The following is a 10,992-nucleotide window of genomic DNA, read 5'->3' on the forward strand; positions in this document are numbered from 1 at the left end:
CAGGAACCAAGGAGAGAGGAAGGCCTCCAGAAAACTAGCTGAGCCCCAAGTGAAAGAGAGAAGACTTGGAAAGAGAAAATAAAGGATTGGGACTTTTAATTCCTGGCTGCATTTGGAGTAATTGTACTGAACTGAAACAAAGGTTGCTCCCAGAAGCTCCCCAAGAAACCTGCTCCCAGAGAATGATTACAATTTAGAGAACAGAACATTACAACATGTGTTTATATTCACATATATATGATACAAAGAAGATTCAAAATAACCTTTGTGGGAATGGTGACAGCAGCTGTATGCACCAGATAAATACCTTCTGCTGAAGGTGAAACTTGAAATTAATCTTAAGGAAGTTAACTATAATGTAGCCTATGAGGGCTATTCCTTAAAGCATGTGCAAACATCCTTTGGCTGGTGCAGGTCTGCCTTATGGAAACTTAGGAAGAATCTAGTTTTGCAAATTAAGAAGTTGGAAATGTTAAGTGACACATGTCACTCAGAATCCAGGGCAATACCACTGGTGTCTATGGGAACTTTGAGCAAAGAAAGTTTTTGCGTTGGAGAATTCAGCCGTCCCCTAGAAGATGGACCACCAGGAAAAAAATCAAGCTTGGCTATTTGATTAGACAGCATCCAATTCCAAAGTAAAATGCACAATGAGCAACGTTATACAATTGCTATGTGTTTTCATTGGTCTTGAAATATTAGCCCCTGACTGACTATATGTGGTCAAAGAAAGTTGGTAAACTGTTTCTGTAAAGGACTGGAGAGTGATTATTTCAGGCTTTACAGGTGCAGAGGCATTGAAAATACTATGTAGGTATTTGTATAATGAGAGAAAACAAGTTTCTATAAAATTTTTATTTATAATTTTAATTTAAAATTTAATATATATTTAAATATAATCATAATTGAAAAGCACTTTTTTGCAATACAGGTCTACTAATGAATTCTTTGGGGGGAATAACATTTCACTTAGTTGAGGTTCAAATTAAGTGCTCCTTTTCATAAAAATCAACTGCAAATATTCATATGTTCATGCTAATCCATAATAAGATTTTACATATTTCATCTGTGAAAATGTTTTTTTTCATACAGATAGGCACTGCCAAATACAAATATCGCAAGCATATGATTTTGAGCTGAAAAGCTAATAATCTTAAACAAGATTTTCTGGACATTTATTTGGCTGCTGTAATCAAACATGGCTAGATTAACTCACCATTATTTCATTAATGGCTTTCCTTGTTTGGCCAACAAATGAGACACTGGAAACTTAGGCTTAGTTACAGCCTCATTTTCATTTTTTATTTTAGTCAAGAAATTCTGGTATGATGAAATATTCCAATTTAATTTTACTCATTTTCCTGACTGATACTGTAATGTGGATTGGGAATAGTGATAAGTGCAAGTTCTAGTAATGTAGCTAAAGTTTATATTCTTTCAGCATAGCTGGAGTATCCTTACAAAATAAATACAATGTTTGCCCATCTAATTTGGTAACAAAATAATCTTCATTGTGCAACATTCAAAGTCTATTTTCCCTTTCTTGTTTTGTTGCAATACATGTACTATAGTAACAAACAACAACAAACAAACCAAAAAAAGTACACACTACAGCAATATACACCAGCTATATAGGTGGCATGCTTTTAAAAGGCTGTCAAATTATAACTTTATCACTGCAGTTTGTAGTGTGCCAAGCAGCAGGGTGAACTGATGAGAGATCCAATAAGGTCTATGTCACAACTCTTTAACTCTGCTGTTGCAGTGTGAAAGCAGTCTTACATATATGTAAACGAATGAGTGTGGATGAGTTCCAATACAACTTTATTTATGGACATTGAAATTTGAATTTCATATAAGTTTCATTTGTAATGAAATATTATACTTTTGATTTTTCCCTACTGAATAAGAAATTAAGATTTCATATTATATATATATATATTATAAGCTCACTCAAACCTAACAGGCCTGAGCTTCTAAATTATAGGAACTTGACCTTTCCATGAACTCAGAGGTTTAGGATGAGTCAACATGAATGTGTCCCCAAAAATATATTGAGCTTTGTCACACAAACTGCACATGTTGCAAGTCTTTGCCAAAAAACCTTATATAGCTAGTTTTGGCCGGGGGTCTTATTTGTTTGAAAACATAAAAAGCCCGTGCTTTAAAATCACCATCGAGCTTCACCTGCGGGGAGGACGCTTCGCCCAGGAAAATCTTTACACAATTCAAGTTGATTGAGGCTGAAACGGGGCTCCCAGCCATTTGAGTTTTTTGAGGTTCCCTTGAATTGGTGATGTATTCTCTTCCTCTATCTGCTATAATTGTCATATTGTTAATTGTTTTTATTTCTATTTGTTTTTTATGCAAATCTAAACTATCTACCTTGTCCTATTTGATTAAAACCTTACTTTTGTTTTCAATTGAGTCTGAGAGTGTTATTTATAGGAGTGAATCCGAACATATAACTTTTCTTAATACACCAACTTATCTAAAATGTAAAAAAAAATAAAATTCTTTGCTCTCAAACTGAAGGGAAAAACAGGCCAGATTTAGATTTAGATCACAGGGAGAAAATTTGCTGACCCTTATGGTAGAATCAATGTACTAATAATAGCCTAACCCCTCTCTCCAGATAGGTTCAACTGCTTTTTCCTTAAAAGTCATTAAGACATTCCTCAAAACTGATTGGCTCAGGGTTCTAAGGGCTCAAACTGTGAACATTATTTCCTCATCAATGGAGTATAAGGCAGCAGGGAAGAGCTAGAGGGTTCTCATTAGGCTGGTGGACCAGATAGGAACTTCACTCAACTGAATGAACTTAAGGAGTTGTGGATGGCTATCAACCTCCTGCCAACTTCTTTTGCTAACAATATTTTAACTGTTGAATGACCTATGAGTATTTCATTTTGTTTTAGGATTGACCTTACTTGGACCTAGTACACAATGTTATAGTTAGGCATTTCCCTATGCTATTACTATGATTTTATTAATGTGCACTGTGATTCTTCAGTCTTTAGCATTTCTCTTATTGTCTCATAGGTGATCAATATTTGTACATGGCTTACCTTTTACTTACCCCCTTTTAAGTTACAACTTGGGAAGGAGTTGAATAACTGTGGGTGATAGTCTAACCCTGACACTTCCCTCCCTTGTCTGTAAGAAAATATATTTGCCTAAGGCAGAACTCCAGCTAATGTGCTCTACCTTCCCCATTTGGTTGGCTTACTGTTTCATGGGGAAAAGTTCCCAATATATAATCTAATAATACTCTTTCCTTGCCAATTACTCCACTTTGTCAATGATCCCATCCCCTACACTAATGGCAGCCAATACAGAAGCACAGAGATGAGAAAGGGCATAATTAATGAGGACCAGTAAGCAGGTAAATAAGGGTAAATGGTAGAATATATGGAAGAAAAGAGTATGTAAGACTATTAAGAAGATAGAAAGGGACCAAGTTATGAAGAACTTAAAATGCCAGAGAGATTTATATTTTATCTTACAGGTAATAGGGAGCCTTTAAAAAAAATCTATCAATGAGGATATCTGTACATATAGAAATACACACAAATTAAATATATGGTACACTCGTGAGGCAGGTAGGATAGACAGAACAGAAATTCAGACATATGACCTGCTTAAACCAGATGAAGTTTAATTGGAAATATTTAACAAAATAAATTAAAACACAGTAAAACATAATGTCAATACATGGCTTTATAAATCAATATGCATCCACAAGAATCTACAAAGATGGTTTTGACCCTTATTTCTATTTTGAGTTTTATACTACTGGCATGGTAGATTGAGCAGTGGACCTAGAGTCTGCAAGACATATGTTCAAATCTGGCCTCAGACACTTATTTGTTTGTTATATGACCCCGGGTAAATTACTTAATCTTTATGAAACTCAGTTTCTTTATCTGTAAAATGGGGATATAATAGCACTGACCTCACTAGGTTATTCTGAAGATAAAATGAGATAATATTTATAAAGCACTTTGTAACTCCCAAAGCATTTTTAAAAAATGCCAGCTTTTATAATTCTGAAATTTGGTACTAGTATCTGGGATTGGAGGAATCAGGAAAGGTTTCATGTAAAATGTGGCAGCTAAAGCTGAACTTTGGGAAAAAAATATGCCATGTCCAAAAAAGTATGTGTCATTTGCATTTTGTGTTGATCAATCTATCAAGAGGTAGGTAATATGCTTCATCATCAGTCTAATGGAACTAATGTTGTTCATTGCATTGATCATAGTTTTCAAGTCTTTCAAAGTTGTTTTTCTTTATACTGTTATTACTGTATAAGTTGTCTTTGTTCTACTTCACTCTGCCTTCATATAGATCTGTACTTTTTTGTCATTTATTATGGTATAATACTATTTCACTATATGTATGTTAAGATTTTTGTGTTTCTACTTCTTTGATTTAAAAAAATTATAGCTGCTTTTTGGTAAAGCATATGCTTCCCAGAAATCTCTACTCCATACAGACCATTATTCTCCATTCCTCCTCCTCCTCACCAGGAGTTCTTATTTTTTGTTTGTTTCAGGGACCCCTTTAGCAGTATGAATAAACCTTTCCCAGAATATTTTTAAATGAATAAAATAAAATAGATGTGAATACAAAGAAAACTAGCTTAAAACATGACTTTTTAATAAACCCTCAGAAATCTGAGGATCCAAGATTAAGAACCACTATTTTAAACACTATACTTTTTGACCTAGATATTCTACTTATGGATCAGATTATGAGTATAAAATGTTACTTACTCATTTAAGAGGCATCAATATTTATCCTAGAGGTAAATAGAAGCAACAGATATTTACTGAGTAGGAGTGTGATATGGTCAGATCTGTGCTTAAGGAAAAAATTTTTGGAGGATGGATTATAGTGAAGAGAAATTTAAGACAAGATGACTAAATATAAGGCTATTGCAATAGCCTGGGCAGAAGGTAAGTAGTAAGGACCTGAACAATGGTGGTGATTGGATGAGTAAAGGGGACATATATGGGAGGCATTGGAGGAGCAAAATAATAAGATTTGACAATTGAATGATTGAGGGATAATTGTGAGGGACTAAGAATAATACTAAGATTTTGAACCCCAGTGACTAGTAATGCCTTCAACAATAATTGGGGACGGCCAAAAGAGAGATGAATTTGGCAAGGGGAGAGAGAAAGATGATTTCAGTTTGGGACATTATGAGTTATCGAGTTTCTATGAGACTCGTTAGAAAAGCATCAGCACTTGGAACTCAAGTGAGATTTGGGCTAGTCTAGAGCTAGATATATAGATCTGAGAATCATTTGTATAGTGATCATGACTGTACTCATAGGAGTGTTTGTACTCATACACTAAAGGAGAAAGTGCAGAGAAAAAAGTGAAGACAATCTGGACTATAGCCATGAAGCATATTCCACAGTTAGTAGACATGATATGGATGACGATCTACAAAGGAATAGAAAGCTGGTCAGACAGATAGTAAAACTAGGAGATTGTATCTAGAAGGAAAAAAAAGATCAATGGTATCAAAAAGAAGGGATTTAGATAATTTTATAATTGAAATTAATAATATTGGAGAGAGCAGTTTCATTTGAGTCATGAGGTCAAAAGCTAGACTACAGAGGGCATAGAAGCCTATGAGGCAAGGAAGTAGCAACAAATGTGGCTGCTTTTTCAAGAAGTTTGAAAGGAAGGAGAAATATATGTGGAAAACTGAATGATAATATTTTCAGAGGGTATTTTTTTTAAGAATTAAGGAAGTTTAAATGTGTTTGTAGATAGCAAAAAAGAAAACAGGTAAGGAAAGATTAGACATTAAAGGAACAGGGAAGGTGAGAGTGAGGAAAGTATGCTTGATGAAGACAAAAAGGGACAGGATCAAGGGTAATAACTAACATTTACATAGCATTTTAAGGTTTTTAAATCTTGTTACCTATATTACCTCATTTGACTTCATAATAACCCTGAGGATATATAATGAAGAGTTGGCCTTGGTGAGGAAAAAGGTAGTCTTCATCAGAAATAATAAGGAAATATTGGGGATAATAATATTAAGGGATTGTGAGATGTGGAGATGGTGTTGAGAGATGAGGAGACAGGAGAGAACTCAAAACATATGACTTTGATGCACAAAGTAAGCATTTGAAAGGGTTAGAGGAAGGTTTGGAAGAGTGGGATAGAGATCAATTAGGGAAGAAGAAAAAGAACTTGTCTTGTGGCAATGAGGGCCCAGTTGAGATTAGATAACGTAAATCTGTAGTGGACCTGATCAGTATAGCTGTGTTCATATTTAATAGTACAAAAGTAGGAACAAGCCAGATGAGGAGAAAAACCCAATGCTGGAGACCAGCAAGACATAAGGATAGAAGGAACATGTGATAAAAAAGTTTAGAATGAAGGAAAGTTTGACCATCATAAAGCACAAATTCCAGAAGGCACACTGGAAGGGGTAGGCAGAAAGAGAGTGGGATGTTGTGACACTGGATATTGTGACATAGGGATGAAAAGGCAGACACCAGAGATCAGAGAGGAGGTTTTGTTCCTTGGCAGTCAGGAATTCAATATCACAGAGATTGTGTAGGCATTTGTAAATCATTGATAAATAAGTCTACATAAGAATATAATGTAGAGTAGGACTCAGGAAGTCACCAGAGAAAAACAAATGAGTAGAGTGTTCAAGGCCTCAGCTTGTCTTTATGGTTTCACTATGCCAGCTGCTTTTCTCTATATAGACTTATACATATATAAAAATATACATATACATGCACAGATATGTAACCCACACCCCACAATGTGTACTCACATATACCCAGGTTCAGTCTTTTTTTTTTTCCTAGTAAATTCATTTGTTTTTAATAATCATTGCTTTATGAATCATGTTGGAAGAGAAAAATGAGAGCAAAAGGAAAAAAACATGGGATTAAAAAAAAACAAGAAGTGAACATAACATGTGTTATTTTACATTCAATTTTCTCAGTTCTTTTTCTTGATGCAGATAGCGTTTTCTGTCCAAAGTCTATTGGGATGACTTTGTGTCATTGAACTACTGAAAAGAACCAAGCCTTTCATAGTTGCTCATTGCACATTCTTGCTGTTATTGTATACAGTGTATTCCTGGTTCTGCTTGTTTTGCTTAGCATCAGTCCATATAAATCTTTGTAAGCCTTTCTAAAATCAGCTTGTTCGATTAGATACAAAGGACAAAAAAGGGTACATCTATAGCAATCTAGTCTTTGACAAACCCAAAGATACCAACATTAGGGATAAAAATTCATTATTTGGAAAAAACTGTTGGGAAAACTGGAAATTAGTATGGCAGAAATTAGACATGGATCCACACTTAACACCATATACCAAGATAAGATCAAAATGGGTTCCATGATTTAGGCATAAAGAATGAGATCATAAATAGATTAGAGGAACAGAGAATAGTCTACCTTTCAGACCTGTGGAGGAGGAAGGAATTTATGACCAGAGGAGAATTAGAGATCATTACTGATCACAAAATAGAAGATTTTGATTACATCAAACTAAAAAGTTTCTGTACAAACAATACTAATGTAAACAAGATTAGAAGGGAAGTAACAAATTGGGAAAATATTTTTACAGTTAAAGGTTCCGATAAAGGTCTCATTTCCAAAATATATAGAGAACTGACCCTAATTTATAAGAAATCAAACCATTCTCCAATTGATAAATGGACAAAGGATATTAACAGACAATTCTCAGATGAAGAAATTGAAATTATATCCACTCATATGAAAGAGTGTTCCAAATCACTACTGATCAGAGAAATGCAAATTAAGACAACTCTGAGATACCACTACACACCTGTCAGATTGGCTAAGATGACAGGAACAAATAATGATGAATGTTGGAGGGGATGTGGGAAAACTGGGACACTAATACATTGTTGGTGGAGTTGTGAAAGAATCCAACCATTCTGGAGAGCAATTTGGAACTATGCCCAAAAAGTTATCAAACTGTGCATACCCTTTGATCCAGCATTGCTGCTATTGGGCTTATATCCCAAAGAAATACTGAGGAGGGGAAAGAGACCTGTATGTGCCAAAATGTTTGTGGCAGCTCTTTTCGTAGTGGCCAGAAACTGGAAGATGAATGGATGTCCATCAATTGGAGAATGGTTGGGTAAATTATGGTATATGAAGGTTATGGAATATTATTGCTCGGTAAGAAATGACCAGCAGGAGGAATACAGAGAGGCTTGGAGAGACTTACATCAACTGATGCTGAGTGAAATGAATAGAACCAGAAGATCGCTGTACACTTCAACAATGATACTGTATGAAGATGTATTCTGATGGAAGTGGCTATCTTCAACATTAAGAAGATCCAACTCACTTCCAGTTGATCAATGATGAACAAAAACAACTACACCCAGAGAAGAAACACTGGGAAGTGAATGTAAACTGTTAGAACTACTGTCTATCTATCCAGGTTACTTATACCTTCGGAATCAAATACTTAACATGCAACAAGAAAATGGGATTTACACACATATATTGTATCTAGGTTATACTGTAACACATGTAAAATGTTTGGGATTGCCTGTAGAGGGAGGGAGGGGAAAATTTGGAAAAATGAATACAAGAGATAATGTTATAAAAAAATTACTCATGCATTTATAATGTCAAAAAATTATAAATAAAAATTTAAAAAAATAAATAAAAATAAAATCAGCTTGTTCATCATGTTTTATAGAACAATAATATTTCATTACCTTCATATATACAACTTATGCAGCCATTTCCCAATTCCATATTATATATCCATATAGTGCTGCTACAAACATTTTTGAACATGTGGGTCCTTTTCCCTCATTTATAATTTCCTTGGGTAACACTGCTGGATCAAAGGGTATGCACAATTTTATAGCCTTTTGGATATAGTTCCAAATTGCTCTCCAGAATGGTTGGATCTTTTCATAACACCATTTATCATTATCTTTCCTGTCATTTATAGACAATTTGAGAGGTATGAGGTAGCACCTCAGAGTTGCTTTAATTTTCATTTCTCTATTCAATAGTGATTTAGAGCATTTTTTTCATATAACTACTGATGGTTTTAAATAGATGCTCCTGATTATTTTATTTTATTCTTGTCCTTTGACCATTTATCAATTGGGGACAAGTTCAGTCTTAAAGGCTAACTAACAATGAATACTTTCCAGGTTTTGCAATGGGGAAGCATATGGTGGATATAAGCAGGTTGCAAAGTATAAACAATGAGAAAACTAAAAGAACAACAGAAATAAAGGACATCATCATCAAGGAATTACATAAGAGGAAAATAAGACAGGATGATCTTATGACAAGAGGGATGATAGCTGGATAGACAGAATGATCCTTTCAGTGTCAAGAGAAAGCAAAGCATATCAGGTAGAATTTTTGTGGCCAATTAATGGAAAAGCATGAACGGGCTGCAATCTGCATCAGTAAGGGAAACACTCATCTTTGAGAGATCACTTTTAAGTACTGAGTAAGGTGTCCTGTTTTGCCATTATGCAGTTAGTAACATCTAAATTTAGGTTGTTTCTAGTGTATTCCTCACCAGCAAACAAAGCAACCAAAAAAACAGTTTGCAGATAATGTATTTATTATAAAGTAACTAAGGACAACTGGGATTGGAACCCAAATCTATCAGAAAAGAGCAATTTGACATTAATGAGGAAGTTATTTTCTTTAGTAAAAAACATATTAGAATCACTTTGCTATAACCCTCTTAGCAACTCCCCCAGTCTGTGTTTATTTTCCCATCTCATCTGCATAGCTCCACCAGTGCCCTGATTCCTGGGGAGCATGCCTCAGCTCAGAAAATCTCAGGTATTTAGTTAGATGGCTAGTGCCTCTTACCCTCTGCTCCTACCCACCCTACCTCCCAGATAACTGGTTTCAGCAGCCTTCCTCTTCCTAAAAGTGTTTGGGGAAAAGGAATCTTGTTCAACTACAGCCATGTCTGTGATAGAATTAAAATGTGCATCATTCTTTTACCTCAAAGAAAGAGAATTATCTCAGTAAGAAGCCATCTTCTTGATGTGGGCAGAAGTCATATCTTCTGCCAATATAGAGGGTATTTAAACTTAATGAGTGTACAAATGATAGAATGTTGTACATGGTACATAAGAGGTAAGTTCTTAAAAGTTTCTATATATTAGTGTTGTTAATTTGGGGTTATTTCTTTTCACAAAATTATTGGGCAACTTAAGATCAGTTGAAAAATGTCTAACAAATGACAGTAGTTATAAAGGTGGAAAAAATCTCTATTGCTTTTGCTGTGAACATTTAAAGTTGTCAAAATATAAAGTTACAAAAAGAATTTTATAAACCTGTCATATATGCTTGCATGTCTGTCTATACAAAAGCACACCCAGTACTACACCATGAAAACTGCACTCAAATAAAATACTATTTACAAAAAGAAGGAAAATGAAGACTGTTCCCAAAGATTCCTCGATTTTGTTTTAAATTATCTGTTACAATAATTTAAAAAAATATATTTGTACATGTAATATTTCCATTTAACTATGGTGTACCCAGAACAAACAGATCATCATTTTGATGCAGCAAATTATACTCTCTTAACTTTACCTTTAGGAATTTCCATGCTATATCACTTGGTACATATGTGTTTAGTATTGATATTGCTTCATTATCAATGTTATCCTTTAGTAAGATATCATTTCCTTCCCTATCTCTTTTAATTAGATCAAGTTTTGCTTTTGCTTGATCAGAGATCAGAATGGCTATTTCTGCTTTTTTTACTTCACCTGAGGCATAATAGATTCTACTCCAGCCTTTTACCTTTACTCTTTATGGATTGCTCTGCTTTAAATGTGTTTCTTGTAAACAACATATTGTAGGGTTCTGGCATTTGATCCAGTCTGTTATCTGCCTCCGCTTTATGGAATAGTTCACCCCATTTACATTTACAGTTAAAACTACTAATTCTGTCTTTCCTCCCATC

Source organism: Sminthopsis crassicaudata, chromosome 3 (genome assembly GCF_048593235.1).
Source record: "Sminthopsis crassicaudata isolate SCR6 chromosome 3, ASM4859323v1, whole genome shotgun sequence".
NCBI classification, from domain to species: domain Eukaryota; kingdom Metazoa; phylum Chordata; class Mammalia; order Dasyuromorphia; family Dasyuridae; genus Sminthopsis; species Sminthopsis crassicaudata.